The 22,475-nt window shown below is 33.5% G+C and overlaps 1 protein-coding gene across 1 annotated transcript in view; it reads right to left on the bottom strand.

Moving 5' to 3' along the window:
• Window positions 1-22,475, bottom strand: part of LOC111142411 (coiled-coil domain containing 178) — a 397,276-nt gene that overhangs the window by 20,366 nt on the left and 354,435 nt on the right. The window lies entirely within an intron of this gene.

Consider the following 22,475-nt stretch of genomic DNA (forward strand, 5'->3'; position numbering starts at 1 on the left):
ATATATATATATATATATATATATATGTGTATATATATATATACACATGTTGTAGGTATATACCAAATAAATACCATATGTACATATTTGACATATATGTCAAAACATCATGCATTCTACATTGCCTTTGACACTACTGGGAATATACAGCTGAATATGGCACTGTTTTTGGCATCCCAATCTACCTGGTGAAAGAAATTCAAGAATGTCAAGCTTTAATAAAATAATTACCATAAAAGAGGTATGAAAAAATAATCTCTGAACTTATAGAAGCAGGAAGGATGGTCACATTCTTCTTGTAAGAGTTGAAGGTATCAGAGAGTGGGAGGCAGTGATAAAGATTACTTCAAAGAAACAGGAAGCAGTATAAGACAATGTCCAGAAGGGAAGGAGCCACATCAGAGAATATTTGTTTCACAAAAAAGAAAGAAGAAAGAGAAGGAAATGTGGAGGATGATGTTTTGTTGAATACCCAAACCAGGATTCAGAGAGAGGTAAAAAAGAGAACTATGGTAGAAATCAAGTGCTACATCCAGTTAAAGACAGGTGTTGTCTTTGCTGTTTTTTAATTTTCTCTCAGATACTTTGTCTATCTCCAATGACATTACCTTGTTTGAGGCCATGAGCTGTCAGAACTGCAGGAATGTCCTAATCAATCCCATGTCTGGTCATGAAATCTCTTCTCCATCTCCCCTTTTCCCCGTCCACCTACCATCTACTTTCCATATATCAACCCAAGAAATCTTTCTAAAACTCAGATGTTATCATTTCCCTCTCTTTATATTTATCAGTCTCCCACCACCCATCCAAAATTTTCAGGATAAGATCCAAGATCTTTTCATGGCATGCAACTATTGGCAAGATTTGGCTCCTGCTTATCTGTACACTCACTTATAGCTCTAGTTCAACTGAATTCTATGTGAGTCATCTGGACATATTATAATTTCAGTAATATGCAAGGTTCTTTCAGATCTAGCTTTAGTACTTCCTTTGTCCTTTGGCTCAAAAGCCTTCCCATTTCGTTCTTTTACCCTATCTTTGCATTTATCACACTATATTGACAATGCCTCTTGTCTTTTCTACCAGACTAGATTTTTCATAACAGCACGAACTGAACCTTGTTCATCTTTATACTTATATTGCATACATGTATATTTAATACATATTTATTAAATTAATGAAAAGTTTCTATTTTTCATGCACACACACACAAAATTTCCCCAGATCTTTGCTATGTCTTAGCATTTTCAGGATTTTTAGAAACAACTTGTCTGTCTATAACTTGGTAAGTTCATTACCATTCACTGAGTTCTTATCATTTCTGTCATTTTAAATTTGCTAATTGGCTTCTGTTCACATTTTCTTAGTGTTCCCTACGGTCTTTTGATAAAAAACAATATGTACAAGTCTTCATTACCTGAAGGTATTCTATAATAGGTGCCATTCTGTTCTCTTTATATTTTAAAAAGATTTTATATTTATGTATTTGTTTATTTATTTATTTACAGAGACAGGGAGAGCACAAGCATGGGGGAGGGGCAGAGGGAGAGGGAGAAAGAGATCTCAATTCCAATGCAGGGCTCAATCTCAAGATGCTGAGATCATGACCTGAGCTGAAATCAAGAGTCTGATGCTCAAATGACTGAGCCATTCCAGGGGTCCCTTTATTCTCTTTTCCAATAAAAGGCTTAAATCACTATTTTTTACTTGAGTATCTTTCTTATATCTATTTGCTAGACATAGACTCTTTCTTCACTTACTAGATGGTCTACTTTCTCTTCTAATGTACATTTAAAAGGTCTTTCATTTGTCTACAACTAGTACTAATTTATATATTCCCCCCTTTTGTTTTGTGACTTAATATATCTTTTTACTGTCCTGTCTTTTTAAATGTCTACAAACATTCGTATATGAAAAAGATCAAGGAATCATCACGAATAGTTTCTGTTTAAGAAAGTCAGATATGTGGGAGAGGCCTTTAAAGACTCAGATACTGAAGAAGAAAAAAATTCAGATACTGGCCATCCATACATTTCTTTTCATGCCTGATATTTACACGTGTGTGTGATAAGTTTAAATGTATCCTGGTGGATTTTTTTTTGGCAGATATTGAACCAATTATGTAAATTTTATAAAAAAAACACTCAGAAATACAATATGAACTGCTCCATGTCATAATGACTTTAGTCTGGATAAACGTCATATTGTCATAATATAAACAACCATTGAGCTTAACGGGTGCCATGATTATGGAATGTTTTCCACAGTAAGTTAGTAAGATACAAAATCAAATGCACAAACTCTCCCACCTACTGTGGATGCTTCCAAGGAGGCTATGAATCAGTAAAATTCCAAGCCAAATCTTCAAATGCCTAAGTAAAAAACATATGGTATTTTGAGGCAATGATGCATTCTGCAACGGAAAGAAATACACCTCAAAGATACACCAGCTCTTGGTGGTAACTGCAGACACTGATGACCAATCTTACAACTTTTTTCTCATGATTTTTTTATATAGTATATTCTTAATTTTTCTCCTAGTTCTTGGTCTTCTCTTCTTTCTCTTTTGATTATGACATGCTTCTCTCCAGCTGAACCCAGGAATTTGCTAAGGTATTTGTTGTTGTTTCTCTGATTTTTTATTTTATTTTATTATTATTATTATTATTATTTTGGTAATTCACTGACATCCTCAGAAGTACTAAATGTCTGGCTTTAAGGCTTTACAGTTTGACCACAAAATGTGTTGTTATAGCCCTTCTTGGTCTTTTATGTCCCAATCAGGATTTCACTTGATATAGGTCCTACTCTCTTATTCAGTTTAGTATAACCTAAATGAGATTCTTCACTTCATTTGAGGTTAGAGCCCTACTAATTCTCCTTTCTTTTTCTTATTATTTTGGTCGTCTTCAGCTTCAAAGTTTAGAGTCATGTTATTGTTTGTTTCCCTCTATTTCACCCAAGTCCATTTTTTCAATAAGTCAGTGTGATTATGCCTTTGAAATGTTCATCATTTCCCCCTTTTTATTTCCTTTGCTGTTGCCCTACTTTAGGATCCTGTCACTGTAGGCCTACATTTTTTAACAGTAGCTTCTCAGCTCCATTTCTCAAATATTTGCACTGAAAATCTAGTCTGGATGAGTTAGCCTTTTAAGATGCCATTTGTGTACTGTAACTCTCTTTAAATGACTATTCACTATTATTCAGTTGGCGCCTTTGCTTAACTTTCACTGTCTTCCATAGTAGGTTCACAATATATATACATCTTTCTCTCTCTCTTATTCCAAACGTAAGCACTCCACAGCAGCATGTTTCATTTGCACAGTATGGATTAAGAATCAGAAAATCTGGGATCTGGGGCGCCTGGGTGGCTCAGTGGGTTAAAGCCTCTGCCTTCAGTCCCGTCATGATCCCACGGTCCTGGGATCAAGCCCCGCATCAGGCTCTCTGCTCAGCAGGGAGCCTGCTTCCCTTCCTTTCTCTCTCTCTGCCTGCCTCTCTGCCTACTTGTAATCTCTGTCTGTCAAATAAATAAATAAAATCTTTAAAAAAAAAAAAAGAAAAAAACAAAAAAAATCTGGGATCTAAATCTGGTTCTACCACACACAGGCTATGTTATGGGGATGTTCATTTAAGCTCTTTGAGAGTTAATTTATCTGCAAAATGGGCATAATAAACTCTTCCTTCCCAGGGTTATTTGTGATAGTCAAGTTAAAATAAACACAAATTGAAAATGTAAAGTGGCATGGGAATATCAGCTAGTGCAATGATGTTGGAACTCACTAGCTACCCTCCAAAGCCATCTGCACTGACACGGTGCAGCTGCCTCTACTTCTTCAGAAAGGACTGTAGACTACTACGAACTAGCACTGTGAGATAACTAACTCCTTATTCGTTATGTTTGGAAGAGTTTTTTTTTTCCCCTAGCTTAACTTTTATAAGGTGAAGAAAAGATAAAGAGGGCACGAGAAAGATTTTCTGTAGGATCACTGTTACTTAGTGTCTGTCAGAATAAGTATTTCTAAAGAAGGAAGGAAAGCTAAAAGGGGAGAGAAGATGAAATAAGAGAAGTAGCTTGATACTGTAAAGATAACATTTTATAATCCAACATCATCCCTGGATTTTGACTTTTGAATGAATCAGCTGGCTGAGAACTTTTTGATCCAAAACAGGGAAACATGCCAGCTGGCAAATCTAAAGGCTAAATGCAGAGATCCTCCAACTTCTATCAAAAGGTTTTAAATAAGAAACATGCATTTATTACAGAAGAATCAGGGAAAGATCTTGTCATGCAGCCTTGCCATATTTGCTAGAAATTATATGTTTGAGGGTCTATCACAGGAAAATTTTGATATATATAAGGAGTTTTGATTTCATGCTTTGCTCACATTTTGCAGATGTTTTTATTTATTTATCTGTTTGTTTGCTTTCTGCATCCAAAATGGTGTGATGTTACCCTATCACTAGGATGTGGGATCAACTCTGGAAAATGAAACTCTTGTTCAAAATAGTGTCAGCAATATATAGGCCTATATATTGTGTGTGTGTCATGGCAAGTGATGAGAAATTTAAATGTACTGAAGTATAATTTGTGGATACTGGGGAGTCTTACACTCATTATTAGCTAATTTTAGCCTATTTACTTAATCCTCAAATCAATTTTAACAACATTAGGATATTAGAATATTGGATGTCATATCATAGGTTTGGTAAGAAATATGCCCAATGGAGTAAATCAGGATAGAGGAGAACGCTGCACATTTCATAATTTTATACTAAGCAGTCAAGTTTTCATTCTGGTAGGTCATTTGATTCTCTGCAGGTGGCTATGCCTGCCTCTGAAGAGAGAGCCCTGAGTCACGTGTTATACAAATGAAACACGATTATCTTTGTGGGTAGCATCGTATAATTTGGAACAAGTCTTTAGGTCTAATATAAAGATCCTTCAAATAAATCATCCAGCTAAGCTTCTGTGGCCCCAAACTCCTAATTTAAAAATGTTGATAAATGAAGTACCTCTTTAGTTAATAAATGAAGTATCTCTTTAGTTATCCTTTGTCAGCAACATTCATTTTAATGGAAAGTGAGTTTACAGGGTTACATGATTGAACTACTGAGCCAAGTCAGTGTTGGCAAATGATGGGCTAAATTATTGATGTTACACACTAATGAATTCTGATGAGAAATAAAACACAGACATTACGTTTCAAGTGGTTCATAATTATTTTTGTACTTTAAAAGCAATTTTATTCTTTTCCAAATCATACTGGTTCTGTAAAACAAAAACATAGTTAGTGATTATACTAAAATTATTGAGTTTGTGACAAAAAATGCTCTTGCAAGTTTTCATTTCTGTGAAGATAATGTTATTCACACTAGGTTTTTGATTTCCTTATATACTTCTGGGAAAAGATAATTAAATTAAATGTCTAAATTTTAAAACCAGTGTCTTTAAATAAGATAATCTGCTTTGCAACCATGGTTAGCATTTCAATAGATGCATTTATAATCTATGATATGTCTATCAACACATTTACTGGAGCTGTGTTGAAATATCATAATTATTTCAGGTAATGACAAAAACAGAGGGATTTCCCTGAAGCAGCTTTGTTTTAGTAAAGAAGCTGTCTCCAAATGGGTGCTACAGAATGAAATGTGTATGATAAAATGATAGATGTTTGACAAAATCAGGGCCTTGCGGCAATAACTAAAGCAGGTTCATATTCAATAAGGCACACAAAGGCTTATACATTCCCCCAATATAATTACAGTGTTCTGTAATATTTCCTCATGACTTTACTGTCCCAGATTGACTAAGTATGTGGATCTGTGACTTTCCTTCTTTCTCGTGGAGTGACTCAAACAAAGGCTGACTCTGAAGAGATCTTAAACTAATTTTTAGTTAAGAGGGATCAGAAGTAGAAATCAGAGACAAGGTATTAGTTCAAAGATTCATTACTGGCTGGTCATGAGTCTTTGGACAAATCTCTCAGCCTCTTTACAGCTCAGTTACCAATACCCCTAAATAGGGCAACAAGTCCTCATCTCCTATCAGAGAGGGTTGTTATAATTCACAAATCAGATATGCATGAAGAAATCTGCTATGTAAATATAATGCAAAGTTGCTTATTATTTTTGTATAAATCTAGTTTAGGGAGGTCATCAAATTAGTTCAGAAAAAAATATAAAAATATGTATTTATTTTAAAGTGCATATGGAACATTTCCAAATATATTTATTTATAAATAAATACATATTTTTATATTTTTTTCTGAACTAATTCTGATGACCTCCATAATGAATTAGATTTATACAAATATAATAAGTAAATATGCATTATATTTACATTATATTTACATAGCAGATATATAAATATTATCTATAATATATATATAAAATTTCCCCCCCTTATCAGCAGAGGGATGTGATGCAGAAGAAATGAATGAGAAGAGTTTTCAAGTCAATATTTAGTCAACATGCTGGATTATTTTCCCCTTAAGATAATATGTGCAGATCCATACAAGAATAAATGCCCAAGGGTAAAACTTCTTTTACTGTGTTGGACTGAGACAGGAAATGCAGTGCAGTGTACTTTAGTTTTCACTTCTTGTACACTTTATATAAAATAAAGAAAATAGGGGTGCCTGGGTGGCTCAGTGGATTAAGCCTCTGCCTTTGGCTCAGGTCATGATCTCAGGGTCTTGGGATCAAGCCCCACATCAGGCTCTCTGCTCAGCGGGGAGCCTGCTTTCCCCTCTCTCTCTACCTCCTCTCTGCCTAATTGTGATCTCTCTCTCAGTCAAATAAATAAATAAAATCTTTAAAAAAATAAAGAAAATATTGGGCGTTGTCTTACTTAACTCTACAATATCCTGTTCCCACGTTAAGGTTTACTGAGTCACTTCTTACATCTTCATCATTTTCTCTTTATCTTTGATAGACTTTAGCATCCTTTGTGAATAAGTCTACTTCAAATCTTTTATATATTTTAAAATCTTATCCTAATATTTTCTTCTTGTTACAACTGCTCTGTTCATTGTTCTATAATCTTGATACTCTTGGATGAAAAATCATGTGTCTGTATTAATCTCACATCAAAGCAGCATCATTATATAATGATGATGCTAACTTGTATGAAAAATACCTACTGGATATGCTCCATTAGTCACTAATTTTCAAACTTAAAGTTCTGTCTTTGAAAAACTCCTCTCCCCCACACCATTGACGTGGCTCCTCCACTTGAAAAATGTACCGTCTGTATAAAGTGATTTTTTTTTATAAAATAAAAATGCTGGGTATTGTTTTGTTTAAGGCCAAGGAAAAAATCAGAACAAATAAAAATTTATGTCTTTCTAATAAAACCAATATGCTTACTTTATTTCAAAATCAAAAGGACTATACTCTGATTTTAAAGTGTTATTTAGCAGAATAAAGAGAGAAGTTAATTTAATTCATGGAACTTAGTATTCACAAATGCTTTGTTAACCTCCTGAATTTACACCACATTGATATATGCTTGAGACCAATATGTTTTATATGGTCTATGGATTTAGATATCAGTATTTGAATTGAGGGTTGTCCTTTGTTTATCTTCAAATGGAAGAAAGATAGGTGATTCAATGCTACCATTTGACCCACATGCACTCATAGATGTTATCAGAGAGAATCTTCTAGATATTTTGAGAGGTGAAAGAGTCAAAAGACCAATACCATACATGACAAAGAATTAAAGAGTGAAATCTTATGAATGGAGTGGAAACAACTTTGACTGAAATAAGAAGTATATGGGAAGTTCTTAAACACATTCAATTCAATCATCTGGCAGTCAAGTCAACACATTAAATATATATTGACTAGGTTACATTGTTAAGAAAAACTTCATTTACTCATTTATTCCAAATCTTTATTAGGATGTTCCTAGGTGCTATCCTAGATTTCATATGCTAAATGCTAAGTTAGAGGTCCACTAAAGATATGGCCCTCATCATGTCTTTGAAGGTGATTTGTATTCTTTTATTCCTTAGCCCCATGATCCACCCATAGAGGCCCTCTAATTCTCCCTGAAGGGAAGTATTCAGCTTCATGCCTCTCAAATTGTCAGTTCCACCACATGAGTTAATCTTTCATGAATTTATTTAACTCTGTTCAAAATATTTTCTAATTTCTCTTATAATTCCTTTTTGACCCACATGATTAGAAGTGTGTGACTTATTTTGAGAAAATTTTCAAATATCTTTAAATTATTGATTTCTGATCATTTTATTGTAGTCACACAATATATTCTTCACTACTTCAATTCTTTTAAACTTACTGAAACTTGCTTTATGACCCAGGATATGGTCTATATTTGGAAATGTTCCATATGCACTTTAAAATAATGTATATTCAGTTATTGTTGAATGGAATGTTTTATAAAGGTTAATAAGGTCTAGGTTGTTGATAGTGTTATTCAATTCTTCCATATTCTTACTAATTTTTTGTCTGCATTGTTCTAGTAATTCCTGAAAGAAGTATTAAAGTCTCAAATTATTAAAATACCATCAAACTATAATTATGTATCTTTTTATTTCTACTGTAATTTTCCTCAATATTTGCCTTATATATTTTGGAATTTTTTATTAGATGCATACACATTTAGAATTATTTTATGTGTTTGATAAACTGATTCTTTTTCTTAATGAAATGACCTTGATCTCTATTTATAGTCTAATTGTGAAGTTTAACTTGTATGATATTATGCTTGGTGTTGCATGGCATGCCTTTTACTATCCTTATACTTTAAAGCTATCAGTTTCTTCATAGTGTATCATTTATAGACAATTAAATTTGTCTTGTGTATTTATATAATGTGACTATACCTGTTTTTTCATTGTAATTTTTAGTCTCTTTATATTTAATATAACTTTTAGTATGGTTATATGGCTTACGGATTTGATATTTTTGCTGGAGAGAGAGTTCTGAGTTCATTTTTTTTTCTTTAAGCAGTTTAAAGATATTCTTCTATGTCTTGGTTTCCATAGTTTCTGATGAGATGTTAGAGGTAATTTTTGATTTCCTTTCCTCTAGATGATTTTATATTTTATCTTTATTTTTAATTTTCATAATCTTTAATTTTCAAATGTTTACTACAATGTAAACATCTTTGGGGGTTCTTTGAGTTTATCTGGATTTATAGTTCATGTTTCTCACCAAAAAAAAAGTTATTTTTATACTTTTTATGGCACTCCCTCCTGGTAGCTGATAAGCTTCACTAATACCACAAGAAGAAATACTTGAGGAGAGAACACCAAAATTTTAGAACTTGCTTTGATATATGGCCGATAATTATTTACTGAATGTTCAATGTATGCCTCTGACATCAAACCTAAATTAGACTGTTATTTGTGACCTTATTTAAGACCTTACTTTATCTCTTGTCTTTCACTGTCTTCCTCTGAGACAATCTAATCTCAGCTACAAACACACAGAAAATTGCCATAGTATGATCATTTAAGAGCAGGTATCCTGTAGCCAAACTGTTTGGGTCTAAATCCTATTTCTTCTACTAGCTATGTGCCCTTGGGCAAAATATGTAACCTCTGGGTGCTTCAATTTCCTCTTCCACAGAATGGGGACCATGAGAGCACCTCCTAAAGTTCTTTAAGAATTAAATGAATTAAAATTTATAAAACACAGAGGACAATGCCTGACACATAATGAGGATGAGACAAATGCCTTGTTAAGAAAAGAAAAGAAAAAAGAAAAGAAAATTAAGAAACAATATCTATTCCATAGCCATGGAATCTGTTTACCAAGTCCTTTATACTTCCTCTGCTTTAAGGTGTTTCCCTCCCAACGTTCCTCTTTCTCTGTTTATATTCAGTTACTCATTCCTGGAAGCCTGTTTCAAGTCCCATCTATTTTATATAGGTATTCCTCTGAATTCAGGCCTAAGTAGTTTTCTCCACTTCCTGGCCATAAAGATTATTGTCTATACCTGGTGATACAACCATTTAACTAGTTATATTCTAGTATTTTGTATATCTACCTCTTCACTTTGCTTCTGATTTTTCCTGTATTACATTTTATTCCTTAATAATATAAAATTAGTTGTCATTTCCCCTGTATCTTATGCAGTAATCCATTTTATTTTCATATATCTTTGTTCACGTCATTTCCTCTTTCTATAACCCCCTGCCCATCTTTTGTTGATGTCTCCTTACCTTTAAAGATTTTATTTAGGAGTTAACCCCTTCAGAAAACTAACCTTACATTGGCAGGTTGGGCTAAGTGCTGTTCTTGCCATCATTTATATTTACACAACATAACTGCATCTGCTTCCTCTATGAGATCACAAGCTCTTTGAAGACAGATTATATTCTCCACCTATGGACTCTCAGTGTCTAGCAAAATGCCTTTCACATAGAAGGAACTGCCCAAAAATATGTCTTAAAATTTATATTCTTCAACTTAACTGTGATTTGCTTAAGATCAAAGACCACAATGTATATTATATAAATTATATTGGTATTCAATAGTACAAAATGAAATTAGTGTTTCAATATGTTATAGAAATGTACATCCTTCCCCTCATCAATCAAAATAGAATTCTGAAGTTATTCTTTCAGCATAGAAAGATAAGGAAATGACCAGTCCTAAAGGTAGGGGAATAGAAGAAATCAGCTTAAGTGTTCTTAGGTGTTGTGAACCTAGCTTCCTGAATTCCCAGAAGTTTGAAATGATGTCAGACATAGAGTTGCAAGTTTCTGAAGGTAAAAAGATTGGAATGTATAATTCCTCTGGGATTAATTACAGACCATTGTAGTGTTATTTACTGGCCTAATTTCAATACTGTTGTATCCAAGGGATTAGAGATTCCTGAAGAGAGGGACAGAGGATGGGGTAATAGCTGGTCAGTGGAGCAGTCGGAATACATGCAACATTTATTGATTAAGTTTGTCATATTCTATGCATATTTTGTGGCACCAACAAAAACATTACAATAGTAACACCAAAGATTATTGACCACAGAGCACCAAAACAAATATAATTATAAAGAAAAATTCGAAATATTGTGAGAATTACCAAAATGTGACACAGAGACACAAAGTGAGCAAAAGCTGTTGGAAAATGATGCATATAGATTTGTGCGATGCTAAGTTGCCACAAGCCTTCAATCTGCAGAAAACATAATTATTTGAAAAGTGCAATAAAGTGAAGTACAATAAAATGAGGTGTCTATTTCAAAAAACTTGAAGAAAATTTGCTAATATTTCCCATCATGTTTGTAAATATTTATATTTTTGTCTGAATTTCAACCAGTTCTTGCTTTATATATTTGAAGTTATGCTGTCATGTGCATTAATATCATGACTGAAATGTCTTGATTGTATATTTTATCCATATGAAATATGCATATTTGAGTGCTTTAATCCTTTTTGCCTCAAAGTGTCTCTTTCATTAGAAAAGTGTCTCTATAAATTAGAACTTCTTTTTATTTTTGTCTATGCTCTTCATTTGGTTTCTACTTGTCTGAGGTGCATCTCTTCTAAATGAGATGGAATTTTTTTTTATGACCGATCTGTGAATCTATAACTTTAAACAGTGCAATGAAACCATTTGCAGTTATTATTATTACTAATATGTTTGTACAAAACTATCAGTTTGTTCTCTATAGTTAAGAGTCTGTTTCTTGGTTTGTCTCTCTTTTTTCCCTTTACTCATTTATTTTGTTTCTTAAATTCCACATATGAGTGAAATCCTACAGTATTTGTCTTTCTCTGACTGACTCATTTTCCTTAGCATTACACTCTCTAGCTCCATCCATGTTGTTGTGAATGGCAAGACTTCATTCTTTTTTTAATAGCTGAATAATATTCCATTGTATCTATATACCGTATTTTCTTTATCCATTCATTTTTTGATGAACACCTGGGCTGCTTCCATAGTTTGGCTATTGTATAAAATGCTGCAATAGACATAGGGGTGCGTGTATCCTTCTGAATTAGTGTTTTTGTATTTTTTTGGTAAAAATCAGCAGTGTGATTACTGGGTCATAGGGTAGATCTATTTGTAATTTTTTGGGGGAAACTCTATACTGTTCTTCAGAGTGAGTGCTCCAGTTTGCATTGCCAACAACGGTGCAAGACGGTCCCTTTTTCTTCACATCCTTGCCAACACTTGTTTCTTGGTTTTTTGTTTGTTTGTTTGTTTGTTTTGTTTTGTTTTGTTTTTTTATTTTTTATTTTAGCCTTTCTGACAGGTATGAAGTGACGTCTCATTGTAGTTTTGATTTGTATTTTCCTGATGATGAGTGATCTTAAGCAGCTTTTCAAACATCTGTTTGCTATCTGAATGTCTTCTTTGGAGAAATGTCTGTTCATGTCATTGTATTGAATTATTTGTTCATTGGGCATTGAGTTGTATCAGTTTTTTATATATTTTGCATATGAATCCTTTATCAGATATATCACTTGAAAATATCTCCTTTCATTCAGGAGTTTGCCTTTTAGTTTTGTTGATCATTTCCTTTGCTGTATAGAAGTCTTTTATTTTGATGTAGTCCCAGTAGTGAATTTTTGCTTTTATTTCCCCAGCCTCAAGACACTTTTCTAGAAAAATGTTGCTATGGCTGATATCACAAAAATTGCTCCCTGTCCTCTATTTTAGGATTTTTATGGTTTCAAGTTTCACATTTAAGTCTTTTACCCATTGTGAATTTATTTTTGTGTATGGTGTAAGAAAGTGGTCTAGTTTCATTCTTTTGCATGTAGCTATCTTGTTCCTTAACACCATTTGTTGAAGAGACTATTTTTTTCCCATCAGATATTCTTTCCTCCTTTGCTTAAGTCTAATGAACACTAGGTACTTCTGGGTTTTCTATTCTGTTCCATTGATCTATGCGTCTATTTTTGTGCCAGTACCATACTGTTTTGATCACTATAGCTTTGTAATATAACTTGAGATCTGGAATTTTGATACCCCAGTTATGTTTTTCTATTTCAAGATTGCTTTGGCTCTTTGGGGTGTTTTGTGGTTCCATACAAATTTTAGGAATGTTTGTTCTATCAGTTCTGGGACAAATGCTGTTTTATTTTGATAGTGACTATATTAATAGTAGATTGCTTTGGGGAAGTATAGAAATTTTAACAGTATTTGTTCTTCCAATCCATGAGCATGGAATGTCTTTCCATTTCTTTGTGTTGTCTTCAATTTCTTTCATTAATACTTTTTTTCATCAAAACTTTCATCATCCAAGTATAGGTCTTCCATCTCTTTGGTTAAGTTTATGCTTAGGTATTTTATTATCTTTGGTGCAATTGTAAATGGGATTATTTTTTAAATTTCTGTTTCTGCTGCTTCACTGTTGGTGTATAGAAACACAACAGATTTGTGTACATTAATTTAAATTCTGAAACTTTTGATTTCATTTATTTTTCTAGCAGTATTTTTGGTGGCATCTTTAGGGTTTATGATATATTGTATCATGTCATCTACAAATAGTGGAAGTTTTACTTCTTCCTTACAAATTTGGATGCCTTTTATTTCTTTTATGTTATCTGATTGCTGTGGTGAGGACTTCTAGTACTATGTTGAATAAAAGTGGTGAGTAGATATCCTTGTCTTTTTCCTGACCTTAAGCAAAAGCTCTAAGTTTTTCCCCATTGAGTAAGATGTTCATTGTAAGTTCTTCATATAAGGCAATTATTGTGCTGAGGTATATTCCCTCTAGACCTACTTTATTGAGGATTTTTATCATGAATGATGTACTCTGTCAAATCCTTTTTCTGCCTCTATTGGAATGATCATATGGTTTTCATCCTTTCTCTTTTTTTAATTAACATATAATGTATTATTTGTTTCAGGGGTACAGGTCTGTGAATTATCAGTCTTACACAATTCTTAGCACTCACCATATTATCCTTTCTCTTATTGATGTGATGTATCACATTGATTGGTTTGCAAATACTGAACCATCCCCGCACCCTGGGGATAAATCCTACTTGATTGTGGTGTATGATTTTTTAAAATATATTTTTGGATTTAATTTGCTAATATTTTGTTGAGGATTTTTGCATCTATGTTCATCAGAGATATTGGTCTGTAGCTCTCTCTCTCTCTCTCTCTCTCTCTCTCTCTTTTCTCTCTTGTGGTGTCTTTAACTGGCTTTGGGTATTACCAGCTTCATAGAATGAATTTGGAAGTTCTCCTTCATCTTCTGCTTTTTGGAATAGGTTGAGAAGAGTAGGTATTAACTTTTCTTTAAATGTTTGGTAGAATTCACCTGTGGAGCTATCTGTCCTAAACTTTTGTTTGTTGGAAGTTCTTTGATTACTGGTTCAAGTTCATTGCTGGTAAACAGGTATTCAAATTTTCTATTTCTTCTGCTTCAGTTTTGGTAGATTATATTAGGACTTTATCCATTTATTCTAGGTTGTCCAATTTGTTGGCATATAATTTTTTGTATTATTCTTTTATAATTAATATTTCTATAGTGTTGATTGTTATTTCTCCTCTTTAATTTGTGATTTTGTTTATTTGAATCCTCCTTTCTTTCTTTCTTTTTTAAAAATTTTTTTATTTTTTGGATGAGTATGGTGAGAGGTTTATCAATTTTGTTGATATTTGGGAAGAACCAGCTCCTGGTTTCTTTGCTCTGTTATCTTGTTTTTTAAGTTTCTATATCATTTATTTCTGCTATAATCTTCATTATTCCTTCCTTCTGCTGGTTTGGGGTTTTGTTTGTTGTTCTTTTTCTAGTTCCTTTAGGTGTAAGTTTTGGTTGTGTATTTGAGATTTTTTCTTGTTTCTTAAGGTAGGCTTGTATTGCTATAAACTTCCCCTTTAGAACTACTTTTGCTGCATTCCAAATATTTTGGGCCATTATGTTTTCATTTTCATTTGTTTCCATGTAATTTTTAATTTTTTCTTTATTTTCTTGGTTGGTCCATTCATTGTTTAGTAGAATATTATTTGACTTTCATGTATTTGTGTTCTTTCCAAATGTTTTTCTGGTGGTTGATTTCTAGTTTTATAGTGTTGTGGTCAGATATTTTTGAATTTGTTTAGACTTGGTTTGTAGTCTAATATATGGTCTATTCTGGAGAATGTTCCATGTACCCTTGAAAAGAATGTGTATTCTGCTATTTTAGGGTTGGGTGTTCTGAATATATCTGTTAAATCCATATGGTCCAGTACGTCATTCAAAGCCACTGTTTCATTGCTGATTTTTCTGTTTGGATGATCTGTGCTTTGATGTAAGTAGAGTGGAAGTCCCCTACTATTATTGTATTCTTATCCATTAGTTCCTTTATGTTTGTTATTAACTGTTTTATATATTTCGGTGCTCCCATGTTGGAAGAATAAATATTTACAATTGTCATATCTTCTTGTAGATTGCCCTTTTATTATTATATAGTATGCTTCTTTGTCTCTTTACACTCTTTGTTTTAAAATCAATTTTGTCTGATATTAGTATTGCTACCTGGCTTTCTTTTGACATTCATTTTAACGCTACACTTTCTCCATCATCTCACTTTCAATCTGGATGTATCTTTAGGTCTGAAATGTGTCTCTTACAGACAGCACATAGATGGGTCTTTTTTTTTTTTAATCAGCTCTGTCACCCTATGTTTTTTGATTGGAGCATTTGTCCATTTACATTCAAAGTAATTATTGATAGATATGTATATATTGCCATTTAGTTACTTGTTATGTGGTTGTTTTTATAGTTTTTCTCTGATCCTTTCTTCTCTTGCTCTTTTTCATGGTTTGTTGGCTTTCTTTAGTGATACACTTGGATTCCTTTCTCTTTATTCTTTGCATATCTATTACTGGTTTTTGATTTATGGTTACCATTAGGTTTGTATAACATCTTCTGCATATAATAGTCTATATTAAGTTGATGGGTTGCTTAAGTTGGAACCTATTCTTTATTCCTCTCCCCTCCATGTTTTAGGTATATAGCATCATATTTTACATCATTTTATTTTGTGAATCCCTTGACCAGTTTTTATAGATATATTTATTTTACTCCTTTTGTGCTTCCAACTTTTTGTACTCTCACTTATTGTCTCTCCTTTCCACTCACAGGGTCCCCTTTGATATTTCTTGTAGGGCTGGTTTAGTGGTCATGACTCCTTTAGATTTTGTTTGTTTCAGAAACACCTGAATGATTGCATTGTTAGATAGAATATTCTTGGCTGTAGATGTTTCCCTTTCAGCACTTTGAATATATCATGCCAATTCCTTTTGGACTGCAATGTTTCTGCTAAAAAAAAAAAAAAAAAAAAAAAAAAAAAAAAAAAAAAAAATCTGCTAATAGCCTTATGGGGTTTCTTTTGTAACTGTCTTCTTTTCTCTTGCTGCTTTAAATTATTTTCTTTATCACTATTTTTTGCCATTTTAATTACTATGTGTCTTGGTATAAACCTCCATGTGTTGACTTTTGGGGTATCTTTGTGCCTCCTGGGTCTGGACATCTGTTTCCTTCCCCAGATTAGAAAAGTTTTCAGCTATTATTTCTTCCAGTAAATTTTCTGTCCCCTTTCTCTCTTCTTCTTCTGGGATCCCTGTAATATGAATGTTATTAAACTTGATGGACTAATGGATTTCCCTAAGTCTATTCTCATTTGCATAATCCTTTTTCCTCTCATTTGCTCAGCTTGATTACTTTTCATTACTCTGTCTTCCAGGTCATTGATTCGTTTCTCTAGCCTGCTATTTATTCCACCAAGTGTATTTTTAATTTCATTTATTGTATTCTTCGTCTCTGATTGATTCTTTCTAATTTCTTTGTTAAGGGTCTCACTGATGTTGTCCACTCCTTTGTCAAGTCCAGTGAGCATCTTTATGATCATGATTTTAAATTCACTATCTGGCATAATATTCATACCATTTTGCTTAGTTCTCTTGTGTTTTTTTATGATTCTCTCCTTTGGGTCATATTCCTCTGTCTCATTATTTTGTCTACTTCTCTGTTTCTTTGTGTTAGATGAGTCAGCTACATCTTCTGCTCTTGAATGCAATGGCTTTACAAAGAAGCCATCCTGTAGTGCCCTGCAGTGCAATGCCCTTTGTTCCCCAGGATTTGACACTTCAGGGAGTGTCTACTATGTGTGTTGTATCTGCCCTGCTATTGTGCCCTAGCCAACTTTTCCTTCAGTCCAGTCATGTACAGAGGCTCTCTTTGCCTCTTGTGGGCCATGTTCAGTCACTAGCTGGGTGGGGTGCATTTTAACAAGGTATGCACTTGTTTGCTTATGAAATGAGGCTGTTGCCACTGCCACTGCAGCCACTGAAACCAAGGTCCCATAAAATGGTTAAGTTGGGAGATGAGGTGTTGGTGGGGTTTGTGCTGGTCTTCAGGGGGAGGAGACTTTTAGCACCTGGACTGAGGCAACAGTGATGAGGAAGGTGAACACACAGAAATGCCGGGGACAGGGCTTGGTGTAAGCAAGTTAGGCAGGGAGTGTTGGCACCTTGTGGGCCTGCTCAGGTGGCCCTGTGTTTATACTTAGAGGAGGGGAAGGGAAATGGTGCTTTAAGCTTCTCTGCTCCTGAGGGGTCTCCCTGTGATCACTGCCTCTCTGTCCATGCTCTGAGATGAGTAAGTAACTCTCCCTCCTTTTTGCCCCTGTCATTTTTCAAACTTCTGCTTCCATGCTGTATCTCCATGGGCTTTTGTCCATGCTGTTGCTTTAAGGGTAGGGACTCTATTGCTTAATGCCCTCCAGTCCTTTCAGGAGCCAAACCCACCGATTTTTAAAATCCCATGTTTTAAGTACTGGTAGTTGTACAAACTCACGAGATTCAACCCTTCTTACTTTTAAAGCCATATGTTATGGGGATTTATCTTCCCTGTGAGGGCTTTCCAGTGTTAGTCTGCTTTTTGCTCTTCTGCACACCATGGGCTCCCTTCCCACTTCTGACAGTCACAGTCTTGTCTGATTCACTCCCAAACCTCATCTTCACCCTTCCTATCTTCTTTGATGTGGCCTCTTCTCCACCTTTAGTTGTGGAGTTTGTTCTGGCAGTCTTCAGGTTGATTTCTGGGTTATTCTTGCTGTTGTGAATGTTATCTAGTTATATCTGTGAGACAAGAAGAGCATAGGGTCCTCCTACTCCGCCATCCTTCCAGCCTCCAAACAATTTTTGATTTTTATCTTGTGTTTTTCTGGTTTTTTAAAATTTGTGTAGCTGTCTTCCAGAAATAAGAAATTGGTCTGTCCCTATATGTATTGTGTGTGTGTGTGTGTGTGTGTGTGTGTGCATGCACAAATGTATGAAATGACTAAGACCTTACTTCTGTGTCATCAAACTTCTTGGCAAAGCACCTAGAGAATGCTTTTGTTTATTGACATACAGAAATGTAGGCATCTTGAGCTTGAAAGACCTTTGAAGTGATCACATTAAATCTTAATAAACCATTTCACCAATTCACACAATAATCAGTTCACTCAACAAATATTTTTCAGCACTTACATATTAAAAACTATAGTTGGTGCCAGGAGGATAAAGATGAACAAATAAGAAATGCTTTTCAATGGAGAAGGCTCACATTCTAGTGGGTGAGGACATACAGACCACACACAAATGTCTGTGCAAGGAGGTTAGGTGAACACTCCAGGAATGCAGACTAAGAAGGTGCTCTCTGGGCTGACTCTTAGACAGTTTGCTTTCCCTCAACCACTGCAGTGTTTCTGCTTGAGCACCAGCAGTGCGTGTTGGAGAGCAAATGTTTTCCTACTGAGCCCAAACCCACCATCTCGTCTCTTCCATTATGGGTCCAGGTGTTGCCAAGCTTCACTTAGCTCCTTAGAGTTTGTCCTTCCACTCAAAGTCTTTCCCTTTTACAATGAAGCATTCTAAATTTGTATATTTCTCCTTCTCCCTGTTTTTTATTACATTGCTGCACTCTAGTATATCAATATGGTCCTTAAATTATACTTCCTAAACCTTTATAAAATTCTGCAGATATACTCAACTTTTGAAAAAGTGCAATGGGACTATCATCTCCTTTAACAAGACAAAACATTTGTGACTTCAAAGTCCAAGATCACATGAACACGTTTGTCACATCACATTCTCTTATTTAAATGATGAGTTAGATCCAGTCTTTTTCCAAAATAAGACGCCCAAGAAGTATTAAAAATCACAACAGTAAATAAATTAAAAATAAAAAGAGAAAAATAATGCAATGATAGTACGTTATATGGGCTGAGAGGTGAGGTTAGGGATATAAAATATGCCCTACACTGTGAGATTCAAGGAGCCTCACGAGCTTGCCAGAGCTGGAACATGGCATTGGTCTTAGGATGGTAGTAGCTCACTTTGGCTCAGGTTAAAATTTCAGTCAACTAAAATCCATATATATATATATATATATATATACATCCATATATATATATATACATACATATATATATATATATATACATACATATATATATATATATTATACAAATGACTTTGATGTCAAATACACCAATACTTTATTCTAGTTATATTTCATTTTACCAGTTTCTGTTTGATTATGTTATTCAAAAGCTTATGTGGCCTGTTTTTTTGCCATCTGTGGATTTACAAATTATGGGGTTTTTGTTGTTGTTGTTTGTTTGTTTGTTTGTTTGTTTTTGGATAGTCCTACAATTGCTTCAAGGCCAAGGGTGAAACAAAGTTTCCTTTTTCTGCTTAATGTTTATTTTGAATTGATTTTGTTCAATAACAGTTATATACAATTTTTTTTAAAGATTCATCAGATGATTTTCTCATCAAATAATTTACTAATATCTTTTTTAATAATTCACTAATATCTTATGGCATCATTTTAGCACTACCTTCAAAATATAAAACATTAGATTCCATAGTATTGACATGCTACTAAATCATATGAAAACAGAGAGCAATAGCATCTGGTCTATTAAGCAATTTTTAGTCATGTTAACTCAAAGTGTAGAGACTGCAAACCCATTCTGCAACATACTAAATCACTCTACTATGTTTTCATTTAAAAAAATTTGAGGTGGGTCTGTGTGGTTCAGTTGGTTAAGTGTCTGCCTTTGGCTCAGGTCATGATTACAGGGTCCTGGGATTGAGCCCAGTATCAGGATTCCTGCTCAACAGAATTCTGCTTCTCCTTCTGCCCGCTCCCTGCTCATGCTCCCTCTCTCTCAAATAAATAAATAAAACCTAAAAAAAAGTTGATATAATAAGTGAAAACAAGATAGTCGTGGGAAACTTTTAGAAACCCTTAATGGCCTTCCTATCATACACACTAAAAATGAACTGAGCAAGAACTGAACTAATTTCACTGATGATGTACAGCCCCAAAGGAGCTTAGAATCTTCTAGAAAGAAAAGCATAGCAACAAGTAGAAGGAGTAAGGTGCTGAAAATACAGCTGTGGTTTGGTGATATGTACAGAATAGAGTGGGAAGTAAAGAAAAGGAAGGTTCTTGGGAAGGATTTTGTAGAGATGTTTGATTTGAGTCAGATGTTCTTTAATAGGTAAGATAATAAGAGTATAACAGAAAGAGATAAAAGTATAGGCACAGGAAAGGAAGAAGGAGTTAAATAAGAGGTTTCTTATTTAGTGGATCAGGAATTTTGGAGCAGCTGATATAGACTTTAAGGAACTAATCTGGAGAGAGATAAAGCTGGGAAGTTTAGCAGGAACTGGGTCATGACAGTCATTGTGTACCATGCTGAAGGTTTAGAAGCTGAGTTTTCGAGAGGATTGCCCACGTTTCTATAGTTTTATGGCAAGATCCTGATAATTATGTTTCAATGTTTCTACTAAAAGCCAAAGTTGAAATATTCTAAATTGAAGTCATCCCCATCAGATAAGAATCCACTAAATTATGTTCCTCAAGTTCCTCAAATACAACCCAGCCTTGTTACTGTGTCCCTAGAAGCAGAGTAGTTGAATCTTTCTACTAATACTATCTTATCATTTATAACTCTTCACATAACATCCATCAAAATAAGTAATTTAAAATCAAATTTAGTAAAAAAAAAATGCATTGGTGAGTTTCCAATAAAAAGTTAGAATAAGATTACTGTAGGTTATGGACTGAGAGTTCACTTTACCAATATTCAAAGTTTCTACTGACATTTTCAATATTTCAATATTTCAAAATATACTCTAATTTACAAAATACATCCTAATTTAAATTTATCATTTAAGAATGCTTACACTTAGGCAGAAGTATGAGATTTTTCTAAAATAATAAATAGAACATGCAATTTACCTTTGAATATTTAAAAGGGAATCACAAGTTATAGGAACTCCATAATTTTTAACATACTATCTGTTAACAGACTTTTAAGGAAAAAAACAAAAAACAAAAAACAACCTCCTGCCTTCAAAATTACTGCAATTGTAGTTTATACTCAAGTTTATATATGAATATCAATTAAATCTACACATTTAAGCTTTACCTTTTCAAAACTTTAAATTTCTATTATTTAAAAATTTTGTTATAATCTATTATCAGTGGAATCCTTATATTAAGTACATATACCTTATATATGTACTTCTTATGGGAGAGATATATGTATAAGATATGTAAATATATATAAAATATATATATTACATATATACATCCTCAGAGGAAAAGAGCAAAAATAGCCACCAGTAAAAATGAAATTTGAAATAGCTTTGAAAGTATTTTACAAAATCCTTTGATTAAGGCAAATTGTGCATCTTTTTTATGAAATGCACATGTAATTAAAATTTTAGAAAAAGATTTGGTTTGTTTAGGTTCAGCATGCGTTGTTTATGCTACAGGTTAATGAAGATTATGGTTTTAAAGAGCATGTGCATTTTATTTTATAGAACAGGTACTTGTATTTTTTGTTTTTTAATAGAACAAGGAGGTGGTTGTTTTCCTTTGGGAAATCATGTTTTATGCATATTATAACATTTCAAATAATGAAATATTAATCTAAAAAATGTAAGTTTCCCTAAATAGTCTTTACATAGTTAATATGGGTTTCTAAAATAGATCAGTCTTAAAGACAACTGATCCACTAAAAGTTTTTACAGAGACAAACAATAAAATTTCATACATCTGGAACCACAGTTATATTCTAAACACAACTTGCTTATTTTTCAAATAAAGTCATCTCCAAATCTCCTTAGGAGGACAAGCCTCCTTCGAAATGGAAGGGGAAAGAAAACAGTTAAATAAAATAAACATAAGTGTCATTTTCACTGAAGTAGATTTCACACAAAAGCAACACAGGGCAACTGTTGACAATATCTCTTAAACAGCTGAATGGCATCTGCAAAGCCTGAAGATTTGAAAATATATATTTATACCAAATGTGTTTATAAAAATCTGTTTTGAGGTTTGTGAAAAATAAGTTCAATCTCCCTTTTCCCCCAAAGTATGCACGCTAAATATGCTAACTTACTGAATTCATCCTTCATGCAATTCCAGTTTATTAAAGAGGTTAAAAATTTATAAAACTCTGATGGGATATGGTTTTAAT

The sequence above is a fragment of the Enhydra lutris genome, unplaced genomic scaffold (assembly GCF_002288905.1).
Source record: "Enhydra lutris kenyoni isolate GAN:26980312 unplaced genomic scaffold, ASM228890v2 scaffoldscaffold8, whole genome shotgun sequence".
NCBI lineage: Eukaryota > Metazoa > Chordata > Mammalia > Carnivora > Mustelidae > Enhydra > Enhydra lutris.